Raw genomic sequence first — 13,940 nt, 5'->3', positions numbered from 1 at the left:
GGAAGTGACGCGCTTCGAGGGCGCCCCGGCACAGAAGTAAGCGTTGTCTCTCTAGCAACGCTTGGGGACCCGGCGGCAGCTCAGAATTCTGGGCGTCCCGAGGCCTCGCTGACGCCGCAGGGGGTGCCCCTGCTTTTTTCCGCTTGTTGGCCATTGCTACTGCGACCTGCTTTTTCTACTGAGATGAAGTGCCTGTTTATTTAAAGTGCGTATTTTTTTGTTGCCTATTATTGGGTCTACCTAGATTCAATTGGTTATCCTTAGACTGCCGATTGGCTGATGGCCCCGTCAATCTCCAGGGGAAAGAACTAGTTTTCAGACACCTGGGGAAAATATTACTTCTAGCCCCTTCTTGATGAAATGAAGAGTTCTGGAGAAAACCCAAGAGATTCGGTAGGTTTCGGAGCTTGTAGACTTTTCTTACAGGGAAATGTATAAGAGCTCTGTCTGCACATTAGAGTCACTCGGGGAGTTCTGTTCCCTCTAGGGTAGGGCCTGAGCATCCACACTTTCTTAAAAAGCATTTCCCCAACCCTCCCGCACCCGCACGAGATTCTAATGTGCAAACGGGATTGACAATTGCTTTTGTGCTTCTTTTGAAGCAGAAATTGACCAGGGAAAAGATAAACGTAAATCAATAAGTAGTTTCTGATCTCAACTCTAGCCTATTTTAAGCTAATTAAGCATTGATTTTTTTAGTTAATAACAAACTGCTATTTCCCGCCCAATTAAACTAAATGTCTGTGTTTTAATGATAGGAAGGTAATCAATCTAATGTATCGATAAAAAGCTGTATGCCTCGCAGAGCTATGAAAAACTACGTAATAACGTCAGAACGTAAACAATGGGATACAAGTGTTCACGGTTCCTGGTACTAGCACACTTTGCCTAGCCTAGAAAGAAGTAACTGGCTCCAAATGGACTTCACGTTTTGTTAGGTGAAGCAGAAGCCTGAGAACCGTGTTTGGGGACCCACCACGGAAAAGCATTGTATGAAATAATGACATTCTCTGACTTCCCTCCTTTGGCTGCTCTGCTCTGCTCTCGGCAAGCCTTGCATCCACAGAGCCACTGAATGGCAAGCAATGATTCTAGCCCAACGTTTGTAAACTTGAGGTTCACAGGCTGTATGTGGCCAACAGGTATGCTTTGCTTATTTTGGACGGTATCGGCTGCCTTTTATGGTTGAAAACAAGAAATGACTTAGTTGCCAACATTTAAAATAAGATATTTTACATAAAAATCCAGATTACCAACTTCTCTTGAAAATGTTGAAGATCTAGTAACACTGGGTTTATATTCTTGCGTGGCCACATTGCCTAGAATTGGGTTGTTCTTTTATTCCTGTTTGCCGTGATCCCCACTATTCATTATCGATTCCCTGACACTAGTTGGATTTCATTTGAACATTATCACCTGTGTGCTGTATTGTGCTAAGTCAATCCCTGATACTAAGTGAACGTTGTTGATTGCCTACTCAGCATCCATTTCCCCTCTCACCTTCTTAATAGAACACAACCAGGATTTTATTCATATGATTATTTATATCCATTTAGACCCCTTCATTCTATATGTCTTGAAGGAAGCTGACTTCACTTCCATCTCCAAGGATTGTCTTAATTTAAATAGTAAGTCCTATTCCCCAAGCCAAAGTCCTAGTCTAAACAGTGGATAGTTTAATCAGGGTGAATTGCTTGGAATACTAGGACTGAAGCAGTTTATTTATCTTCTGAATTTCTTGTGAGGCCTGAAACTGTTGGAGCCTTCTTGCTACCCGGCTTGATAATGAAACCAGCACAGAGATGAAAGAGAATCTCAGGGATGTTAAATAACAAAACTCTGAGTAAATATTAAAGATCTAATTAGCTTTATTGAACGATTCATGAATTGGGCAGCATCCCACTTAGCAAGTAGAGGGGAGCTCTAAAAGGCTATAGAAAGGGAGAGGTTTTTAAAGGTAAGGCAAGGAAGTCAAAAACAAAACAAAACATAAAGATCATTTCAGGCTTAGATAATGTATCTCTATGGGATGAAGGGGATCTATGTGCCAGGTTACCTCATCTTCCTATTGGAGGATGGAAAGAATTACCTCATTGGTGCTGACTGGAAAATTCCACACTGACCAGTTAGGATTACATTCTTGGAGAAGGTTGTAACTGCAGTAAGGTCAGGTATTAAGTCTTCGTTTTAGCACAGGTGATTCCATTTTGGGCCTGTCATTTCTTTTTTTTTTTTAATTCATTAATTAATTTTTTTTGGCTGTGTTGGGTCTTCGTTTCTGTGCGAGGGCTTTCTCTAGTTGCGGCAAGTGGGGGCCACTCTTCATCGCGGTGTGCGGGCCTCTCACTATCGCGGCCTCTCTTGTTTCATGGCACAGGCTCCAGACGTGCAGGCTCAGTAGTTGTGGCTCACGAGCCTAGTTGCTCCGCGGCATGTGGGATCTTCCCAGACCAGGGCTCGAACCTGTGTCCCCTGCATTGGCAGGCAGATTCTCAACCACTGCGCCACCAGGGAAACCTTGTCATTTCTTTTTTAACAGGGAAGTGGCACCAGATCAACTCAGCTAGGACACCCCTACTCCACCCACACTTCAGAGTGCTGAAGAAGATATTGAGAAGAAAGCAGACCTTTATAGAACCTTTCACTTCTCACCATGTAGATAACCAGATTCTCCAGCTACTGGTGAGATCTATCTTTTCCAGTCATCTGACACCTTCCCAATATCCTGTCCTGATCCAAAGAGATAGCCTAACCCTAGAGATTTGGGAAAATGGAATAGATGAAATGGAGGATGTCAGAGACCTCTTTCATTGACCATGTTTCCAATTTCTGATCAGCTACCACATGTTCACAATCGTAATCAAGAGAAAAAAAGAATAACCCTGGAAAAATAATTTTGGCTCTCACTACTAAATGGCAGAACGTTTGCTGTGCTATAAGAATACTTGCTATTTTATACCACTTGTCTTCGAAAGTTCTAATTGCTTGTATCAACAACATTATAATTTAAGTAATATGGTAATAGTCCTTTTTTTAAAGGAGCAAACAGAGTCATAAAGATTTCAAGTGATTTTTCCTAGTTGATTAATATTTCTCAAAGGACCCAAGTCTTCAGCCTTGCTGCCTGTCTTCGTTAAATATACACTTCTGCCACCAGGTGGCAGCAGGCAACATGCTTCCACCCCCAGTTCCTCTTGTAAAACTTCGCCTGCAGAGAGTACTGTACTTACATCAGGGTGGGGGTACAGAGCATAATTACAAAGGTGAGTTTTGGAATTTTCATTTCCAGCAGCACAGTATTTGTCACACTGGGCAAATATGAACTTAGGTTTTCATGGCCTTGAAGGGCAAGGTGGGGCAGGAGACAAAGCCCAGGAACTATCAAGGTTGGGTGCCTATTACAGACCCCTCCCCAAAAGAGTAAACTAGATATAACTCTTCTAACATCCAGGGAACTGAAAGAAAATTGTCTGTCTCAAACCTTCGTATAAAGATTTTTGCTGATTGATCAGGAATTCCAGAAGGCACTTAGAAAGAATTTCAAAGAATGCAGAGGGGTGAAGGAAGGATACATAAAGGCCACGGGCAAAGCCAGATAGGAACAAGAGATTGTTCCTTATCGGAGTCTTCAGGAAATAGACTCTGAGATGGAGATTTGTGTGCAAGAGGTTTAATACCTAAGGGAAGTAAAGGAAGCAGGACTGGGGAGAAGGAGAAGTTGGACTGTGTTGCTGTCACAACAAAGGCCTCTACTGGTAGGATGGGTAGCTCTAGAACTGGGAAAGCCTTTCAGAGTTGCCCTGAATTGAGGCAAGGAGGCCAGGCTTTTATACCCCTACATCAGTCAGTCACTGGATGTGGCTATTGGGTGGCCTGGGGAAGGGGGCAGGAGCTTGAACGAGGTGGCTTCCTTCAGCCAAGGGCAAACTGTGGAGGGGAACTCAACTCACTGCTGTCAACGTCCAACATTCCCAGCAGCTGGGGAAAATGAGTTCTTCAGTTCTAATGGGGGGTGGGGAAGATGTTGGCAACACACCATGGCATCCACTGGTTGAGCAAAGGATAGGGGTAATCAGCGCTGGAGGTCCTAGAGCTATGAGAGTTGAAAGAATGTCAGTTTAGTCTTGCTAAGAGACACAGAGGTCGAGGGCTCCCACTTGACTTCTGCAAAAGAAAGTGTGGCGTCTTTGCTGGAAAGTGGTCTAACTCCTAGCATATAGGTACTCCCTTGATCCCTTCAGATGATGGTTTGTATGGAGATTATTGTATTTTACTCTGAAATTATGGCTCTGTTTTTATTCCTGCAGAGATAAAAATGGAAGAAGAGCCCATTTCCCAACACTTCCAATAACCCAGTGCTGTGGACTGAATTGTGCACCCCTCAAACTCATATGTGTCCCCCAATGTGATGGTATTTGGAGATGGGGCCTATGGCAGGAGCAGGGAATCAAAACCATCTGTAAACTTTACAAACAAAATTCCATTGAGATTTTGATATAATGCATTACATTTATAGACTAATTTAGGGAGAAATGAAAATTTTCTAATATTCTTCTCAACCAGGGATATATCATATCTCTCCATTTTCTTAAGTCTTCCTTTATGTTTCAGTAAAATTTCATGGTTTTCTTCTTATAACTCTTTCACATTACTTATTAGGTTTATATCTAGATAGTCCATAGGTTTTGCTACTATTGAGAATAAGACTTTTTAAATTATATTTTCCAATTGTTTGTAAGTGCTATATAGGACAGTGCTATATTATATATGTATACATGTGCGTGCATATGCGTATATATATATATATATATACACACACACACACATATATATACATATATATAGCTTGTGACTTATTATCTTACAGTACTCTCTTGTTGATTCTCTTGGATTCCTTTTCCTTTTTTTGGGTGGAGAAGAACCATATAATCTGCAAATAATAATAGTTGTCATACTTCCTTTTCAATATGTATACTCCTTTTATCCCTTTTCTTATCTCATTATGTTTTGAAGAGAATGATGATACTGAAGATTCCCTTCCTCATGTTTTTTTCCCCCACCACATGTATTTTCCCACCATGTTTGTTTTCAGTCCATGCCAATCACCTTACATACTGTCTTTCAGCAGTTGACAGCTGAATTTGCTTGTGTGATATGACCCTCATTTATTAATCACCATGCCCCATCTGGGTCACCCATCTAAATCATATCTGTCTTTTAAGGCCCAATTCATATCTCTATTCCTTTGATTAAGACTTTCCAGATCATGTCCCAGACTCTTGCTGCCGAAACTCACCAACTCTGACAATGAAGGTAGTGTTAAAACTTGAAAGGCAATGCAAGAAGGAGGCATCCCCTAAGGAAGGCTGGCTGGTTAGCATAAAGATATCTCTCCAGGTGGTATGTAGGTGAAGTCACCTTATTTCCTATTCTGGGGCAAACACAAAACTGATTAGAGTTTTAGGACCCCCAAAGGTGATCAGGGAGTAAAGAAAACACTCATTATCCAAACTTCTATGTAGTGTTCTAACAAAAATGACCTTTTGTTAATTATTTCAACAAGACAAGAATTTTCATTCTCTGGCTATTAATTTCTCTTCTTGTAGCTGGTGTGTGCATGAACCCACATTTATAGATAATCAGAAGGCTACTTTGTGAACCTGGAATGAAAACAAGCAGGATTAGATGTATTATTTTTACGGTACATATCAAGAATGGCTGGCTAAATAATGATACAGCTTCACAATGGAAAACGTATCTAAATTTATAGTGCTAATATGAAACACCATGACAATATGAATAGTATGCTCTCATTTTCATGAAAAAAATTGAACCATATTTATAATTAAAATTTACTATAATAGTAGAACTTAAATGTTCTCACCACCCCCCAAAAAATTTTTTTTTATAATGCAATAATCATTATCCCAGCCCAGGGTAATTGTGCTTGCTTGTTCAGTTCAACCCCTCTAAGCACAAATTTGGGGCAGTCAGGTTTCCAGGCACAACTCCCCGTCCCCACCCTTGGAGTTTATAGGAGTCTCAAGAGAATCCACATGGACAGAGGTCAGGCATCTTCCCCAATGAGCAGTCAAGAGTTATGAGATGGATCATTGAACTCCAAAGAATCTGTATCATACCATATTCACATTTTGGGTAGGATCTTAATTTCAGCAAAACAACATCAAGTGTCACATCAAGTGTTGTTCAGGTGAAGCTTATTTGACTTTATTTATATTGAATTTGTAAATATGTTTTGGTTTTATAGCTATATAAGCATAAGGCATTTATACCAAGATTACATTGATATATTTTTACCAAACATTATAATAAAAATAATTTACGTAAGCACTAGGTGGTCCATGAGAAGTTTATTTTCCTTTAGGCAGGAATCTGTACATTACTTAAGTTTGAAAAATACTATTTATTATTTAATTGTATATATACGTCTTGTGTGGTTCATGATTATTACTTATTTCTAGTCTTTTTCATTCTCTATCTTTTAAATTATTCTGAGATCAATAAAGGAGAATTGATGTCAATATAACTGGCATAGTATATCAATTTAAATATTCATTGATTCTAACAAACTACATGTATTAAGATGTTACTCACATTCATTTGGATATATTCAGTTACTAATTTCTGGGGCTTGAAGTCATGTGGCCAAACTTACCTGAAAGGAGGTCTTGTAGTAGTAGTATCAATATATGGCCAGGACCCCATGGATGTTTAGAATCTTGCCTTATTGGCACTCCTTCTCCACCTCAGAGGAAGAATAAGGCTGACAACACTGATGACTAACTCCGTTACAGTTACTACAGAGTTGTGAAGTCAGCCAAGACTCCCTCCAGCATCCCAGCTCTTGTAAAGTCCTCAAAGCTGTGTTCCTACTCCCATCACCTCGTGATACCTCAGCCAACTCTCTTCTCTCTTCTCAGAACCTCAGGAAACACTCTGACCTTGCACATACACATACTGACTACTGTGAATTTAAGCTGATGTGTTACCTGTCACAAGTGACTCATTCACATTTGAAGTTTGCTTGCTTGATCTTTACTGTAGGATGATGGTGATATTTCCTGTTGGAGACATTTGTAAAGCAGGAGATACATGATCTTATTTGGAGCAGGTGGGAGAGAGTTCAGATGACATCCCTTCCCTATTCTTCCTCCCAAGCATAGTCTGGTAGGTAACCTTTCCCCTTCATATGGATTAAGTTGTTATGCCTTACTTATTGAACTAAAACCTCTGTGAACAAAGAAAGAACAAAGGGTGTCACTTATCATCCAGTTATACAAAGGGTTAAGTCAAAACCCACTGCAGTTGCCCAACAACAGTGCAGCCTGAAGGGAATCAAGATGGAAAAACAGGATGAAGCATTTTGTGCTTTGGAATGTGTCCCTAGATAGTTAAGATACGTATCTGAGGAAGAACTTCAAGGATCCCAGGTTCTTGCATCTTCCCATACACAGAAAAGCACTAAATTCATTAACTTGAGATATCTTTTCTTTGTGATTAGCAGTAATCTTTTACAAAGATATGTGCTTGACTACATGTATTTCCTAGCCCCCAAAATTCATGTATATACTGGCTCCTCCCCTACCTCTTTGGAGCCGTTCCATGTATATACTGGCTCCTCCCCTACCTCTTTGGAGCCGTTCCTCAGAGCTGCCGCCCAGGCTCTCATCCTCAGTAAGTTCCCTCAGTAAAACTGAAACAACTTTTAGATTGTATGTTTTTCTTTCAGTGGACAGTTTGGGTGACCATGAAGGGAACTGAGCAGATTTCTCTCCTTCAACTGAGCTCTATGAGGATCCAGAGCCTTGGTACCAGCAAGGGCCCCTTGTACCCATCTACCTCCTCAGGGAGTCCAGACACCTGGGTATATCTTTCCTGGGTCTCAGACCTCCCATATTGGTTGATAATCTTGAGTTTTATCTGGTGGTTGATAAACTCCTTGCTGTAAGGAGTAGGGTTTCCTTGAACTTCAGGCTGTTCAGGAAAGAGGTACCCTCTTTGGCTTGTTGACCAGTGAGAGAATTCTCTTTGGTCTCTGCCATCTGAAAGGTATGCATATGGTGTACATTTGGCAGCCAATCAAATACACTGGGATTCCAGACAGTCTCTTTGTCTGGCCATGCCAGCTCTCAGGAAAATTTGTCATAAGGGGTCCCAGTCCACAAGGGGCCCTTTGTCATTTCAATCTTCATTGCATCCACCTGTACAACAAAGACCTTTTACTTTCCAGACTTTTTTTGAAGGGGAGTAAGCTTTCTAGATCTTGTAAGGGCTACATCCTTTGCACTCTCTTGTGGGGACACCTCTTGTGTGTTGTTGATTTGAGTTGCTATTAAGATCCTCTAGATGAGGGACCCTTTAAATTGTAATAAACTAATAAAATGGAAAATTTTTAGAGAGCTCTCATCATGAATAACTGCTTATTGGTACCTATGGAAAGACCAAATTAAAAGGTGGATACAAAGACATATAATGGCTAACCTTAAGAACTCCCTTATTTTAAACAAACAAACAAAATGGTTTGGGAAGACTTACTGAAATTGTGATCTCACCTTCCCCTCAATGGGTCTTACATATGTTAATAAAAATATTAAGTTAATGCTAATTAGGTTAGTTAACAAGGGAATAAAAAGCTGAGAGGAAAGTCAAGAGACTCTTCCCAACAAGGTGGAAAATTTTAAAAGGACTTGTCCCAGCAGAATGGAAGTCTTTAGATGGCCATTAAGAAATCGAATAGGTAAAATAGACATTGATGGGATTAAAACAAAGGTTTGAATACAGCACTACCTAAAGTTAGATGAGCCAAAAGGACCGTCTTTGGTCCTCCAACATTAAAGGGCCCCAAACAATTGATGAAATAAAACTCTTATTTTCTGGAGAGACAAGAAAAACTTAAACATAGAATTTTTCTTTGCCCGTTTGGGCCTCCTCCTTCCCCTTTAGTGTGTGTTGTGCATCTGCTTTAACCAGACTTCCTGAGGAGATAACATTTCTTCTTAATTTCATCTAGGGTCACAACTCTTTAGGAGATAATTTTCCTTCTTAATCCTGTAAAGGGCTTGATGACCAATGACCCACTCCTTGCTTTGTACTTTGTTTAGATCTGGATTGTGTAAACTGTCAATAATACATCATTTAATGTACAACCCTCTGTCTCAAACACTTATGTAACTGTGCTTTGAGCTTTCTGAGAACTGTTCTCAGGTTATAATCATCAATTTGGCGTGAATAAAATTGTCCATTTGTTTTCTTAGATCAACTGATTAATTTCATCTTTGTTGTTGATACAAGTCTACTCTTTCACTTTAGAAAAATTTAAAAGGCTGGAAGATAAAATTACACTGAGAAACCTGACCAGCAATTGCTTGGGGCAACAGTTAGGCCAATTAATCAAGTTAAAGATTGACAAATGGGCCTGGGTCCCTTGGCTCCACCCCTCACCAGAGACCCCAGAGCCTTTTTATACAGGAATGGATAAAATTGCCAGGGGATAAAAAAGTTTCCAGGGCTCCTGTGAGACCAAGACTTTGTTAATGAGGTCCTAACGGATGCTAAGGTTAAGGGTGTAAGAGTTAATAGAATTGAGATGAAGTTTATAAGAAAGTTGGTTTATTTGAATGGCTTTATATAAGATGGGTGCATCTCTTTTGGCTGATTATATTGTGGAGATAGACATTATGTCTCAACTGTTGAATGCTTTCCCCACCTGCTATGATGAAACAGGGCATATAAATCTGCCCCCCAGGCAATGTTAATTTAACATAATAAAGGGGAACCAGTAGGGTTACTGGAGCCCACACAGCATGAGGTAAAAACTGGGGGCTAATATTCAGGGGCTAATAAAAGCAATAATGGAGACTTTTTTGCCCCTAGGGTTAATTGGTCTGGGTTTGACTTGTGTCCCTTGGAAGAGGGCCTTTGTTGAATGCCTTGTACAAACTTTTGAAAGCATGATACATTGAACCTTAGAGTTCCAGAACATGGAACTCTTTTGATTTTCAGTTTAGTGGGAAATCTCGTGGATATAAGGAAGCAAAACTTTTTTAAATATAGTTGTGTAATAGGGAAGAACCTTTGTAATCTATTACAAGTTAATCAGTAAAGGGATGTTGCCTATAAGTTAAATTATACATAGTGGAACATCTCTGGGAACCCTGCTTCCCAGGTAATGAGCATTAAGCTAAAATACCTTTGTTTAGTTCACAGGAAACATCCTGACCAGGCCCACCTGTGAATGACTGCAGGAAGGAAGAAATTAACATATCCCCTCTGGAAGCTGACCAGAAGCAGGAAATGTTTGACTTTACTCCCTCCCCTTTCAGTGTAAAAGAAGCCTGATTCTAATTATGGCAAGATGGTTCTTTGGGACATGAGTCTACCATCTTCTCAGTCTGCCGGTTTTCCAAGTAATGTTGCTGTTCTTTGCCCCAACATCTTGTCTCTCAGTTGATTGGTCTGTCATGTGGTGAGCAGTATGAGCTTGGACTCGGTAAGAGTTGGGCAAGTCAATCTTTTGATATCATTTAGGCAGCACCCCAGTTCTTTGGGAAATTGAAAGCAACTGTCTTTGTCTTGCAAGTATTTGCAAGATCAGAAATATAAACACAGCCCAAAATGGCCTGAGACTGAGCCTAGTTAACTCAATCAGGTGGAACCTGAAACCTAAAGGGAGAATAAAAAGAGGGAAAGAAGCCTTTTTAAAAGTAGAAACTGCTGGCACCCAGACATATTGTAATTATTCCATTTATATGAAATATCCAGAGTAGGCATATCCATAGAAAGCTCATTAGCAGTTGCCAGGGACTGAGTGGGAAATGGAAAGCGATTGCTAATGGATACAGGGTTTCTTCTTGGGGTGATAGAACTAATGGTGATGATTGTACACCTCTGTGAAAAAACCACTGAAATGTACACTTTAAAAGGGTGAATTTTATGGCATGTGAGTTATATCTCAATAAAAATTACAGCATTCATCAGAAAAAAAGATGTTGTATGTATATATATGTATATATATATATATATATTTACAATGGAATACTACTCAGCTATAAAAAGATGAGATCTTGCCATTTGCTATGACATGGATAGACTTTGAGGATATTAGGCTAAGTGAAATAAATCAGAGAATGACAAATTCCGTATGATTTCACTCATATGTGGAATATTTAAAAAGTAAAATAAAACCAAACCAAACAAAAACAAACTCATAGATAACGAGGCCAAAGTACTGGTTACCAGAGGGAGAGTGAAATGGGTAAAGGGGACCAACTGTATGCTGATGGGTGGAAACAAAACTTCTGGTGGTAGGTGCACTGTAAGTGTATACAAAAGTTGAAACATAATGTTGTACACATAGAACTTCTATTATGTTATAAACCAATGTTACTTCAATTTAAAAAAATCTTTCTGAGGTCTTTAAAAAAAGAAATTATGTTTTATGATATGTCTATTTAAATAGTTTCTTCAAATCTTTTTGGTAATTTAAAACTTTAGAGTTTTTTCTAAAGTAAGCTAAATGATGGAAGTTTATTGAATATCCAGATCATTTCCAAATAAGATAAAATAATGAAACATTAATTGTTGAGCATGTCTAAGTTTAACTACTTTCATCTTCTTATAAGAGTAAGAAGCCAAAGATGTTTGGGTTTATCCCATACATCTTGTACCACATTAAGGAGAGAAATTATGCTATGAGACAATCTGTGTTTCTAGAGGTTGTGGAGCATGTTCATAAGTTTTCCAGTCAGGAAATGCTAGTATGACAGCTCACAATTACTTGCTGCTTAGTTTTCTCTAGAGATTAGGGGTTTTAAGAATACAATTAATACATATAATTGGGACTACTAAAATTAATAAGGAAAACATCTTCATATGCAACGGAAAAAAGAGTTTAAGGATTGTAAATGCATTTTGTTAAGGGAAAAGAAAGTAATTTTGTCCGAAGAGAGGTTAAAAAATAGAGAAAAGGGGAAAGCATGGGACAAAATTTGAAGGTGAAAAAGGAAGTTACAGGTTTGTGGAAAAGAATCCCTGAGAAAAGAGTTCTGTATGTGATCAGGACTGGCTAACACTGGAATAAATTTAAGTGAGTGAATAAGTTTTAATATTAAAAGTAAGCTGGTCCAAAAGTAGAGTCTGGTTTTCTCTCAGTTAATAGGACAAAGTTTTCTTGGAATATTGATCTGCTTTTGATAATAGCTTCTAAAGTTTCTTTACCTTTTAAGTTCCCTGTCATAACTTTCTGTAGTTTACCTTTGAAATATTTTAGTGTCGCTTTGGTTAAATAATTAACTGAGTATTGTTTCACAGTGACTGTGATTCTGTTTGACCAAGTTTTTCCAAGTGTTTTAAAACCTTTTGATATCTTTGACTAACTCCCCAAATCAATTCTAAATGAAGTCCTTTTGACCTCTAGCTAACTTTGGGGTGTTTCAGAGGTTCCCTGAAACATCTCAAAGAGAGGTATTAAACCAATGATGCTTATTTGGGTATGTTGAATTATGTCGGAAGCATTGTCAAATGAGTGATGATAAACTTTCTTAGATTATATTGTATTGGCAAATATTATTAATATAAATGTTCTAGAAGTTATTTGAAATGCCTAAAATTCAGATATGTGCTGGTATGTTGTCAGTCATAATTCTGGTTATTATCTTAAAATTTTGTATGCCACAGAAATATCAAAATTTCCTTTTCAATTGCGTTGTAGTCATGTCTTTAACCATGCCATTTAAAGTCTTTTGTCATTTACAGACAGTTATTGTTTTACTCTGATGTCTTTACAAAGATGAAACTCTTCAAGAAGATTAATAGAAAGGACTTTTTGACAAGTGCAGGGGGCAGGTTTCTGATAACTTTTAGATAATACCACTGAACTGGGTAAGAAATTCCAGAACACTAATGGAAAAACTTTATGACTTCATAAACTGTTAATGGAAATCATGATCAACAAGAATTAGTTACACAGGGCTGAATGATCATTTTTATGACTTTTTGTCTGAAATATTACTGTCTTTTAATCTTCCTTTTCCAGATATAAGGAAAGTTTCCCCCTTAAGCTAACTATAACTTGGAGCAATTTGGTAAATTACACCTTTGTAAGCAGAATTGAAACATTTGTCTTTTTCTCTGTAACATCTCTCCAGAATTTGAAATTCTTAGTGAGTATTCTTATTTTTATGGCAGTATAGTTATTTGCATAAGTTCAATAAAAATCTGTTCTCCTTATAACAGGACACAAATGGGAGCATTGGTTATATTACCAAGGCTTTGACTGGAATGTCATGTTTGAGAAATACATAGAATCAGATATAACCAGACAGCTTTAAAGAACTAAGATGGACTTTATGGAGCCATTTCCTTAGAAAAAAAGAGTCTGATACCTTGCTTACAGAGTTCCCAGCAACCTTACCAGGTGACTAAGAAAGGTCACTTCCTGGCAGGTGTAAGAACCTAAAGATATTTTGGGAGCCTTGAGAAGAAAGGAATTCACCCAACTCTCTAGGTATTACAGTCAAATCTCATGGTGAGTCCTTGGAATGACGTTTCTGGCCTCAGGAGTCTTTCAACAGTCAATTTGAGATTCCTTATAAAAAGTTCTATTGAAGTAAATTTACGTGATCAATTGCCATTCTTGTTACACTTATGTAAATAATCAGGTCAAACTTATTGAAACCAAACTTATTTTGCAAATAAATTAGTCTTAATTTGACTATGTTTGGTGGAAATTAAAGTAATTATAGAGAAAAAAAAATGTTTTAGTGGATATTAAGTTCTAGTGCTGCTAATTGTATTCCAGGTTAGGTAATTACAGCCTGAACTCACTTCCTAGTTGGCTTCTTATTGCTGTATTACAGTATAGCAAAGTTTAACTGAATTATTAAAAGGACATTATAAGTCTGTTTCTGAAGTTTATCAAA

At 38.4% G+C, this 13,940-nt stretch overlaps 1 long non-coding RNA gene across 3 annotated transcripts; it reads left to right on the top strand.

Annotated features, from left to right (window-relative positions):
- The first annotated feature begins 11 nt into the window (after positions 1-11).
- Positions 12-12,719, top strand: LOC118897514. Of its 3 annotated transcripts, none has more exons than XR_005020447.1 (4): positions 12-393; positions 2,540-2,682; positions 7,066-7,188; positions 10,221-12,719. It is a non-coding gene; the product is annotated as an uncharacterized LOC118897514 (long non-coding RNA). The 3 variants fall into 3 exon arrangements; XR_005020448.1 differs by having other exon boundaries at positions 29-205; XR_005020449.1 differs by lacking the exon at positions 2,540-2,682 and having other exon boundaries at positions 29-205.
- Positions 12,720-13,940: the final 1,221 nt, after the last annotated feature.

This window comes from Balaenoptera musculus, chromosome 6 (assembly GCF_009873245.2).
Source record: "Balaenoptera musculus isolate JJ_BM4_2016_0621 chromosome 6, mBalMus1.pri.v3, whole genome shotgun sequence".
Lineage (NCBI taxonomy): Eukaryota > Metazoa > Chordata > Mammalia > Artiodactyla > Balaenopteridae > Balaenoptera > Balaenoptera musculus.
This window is presented reverse-complemented; position numbering and strand designations above follow the sequence as displayed.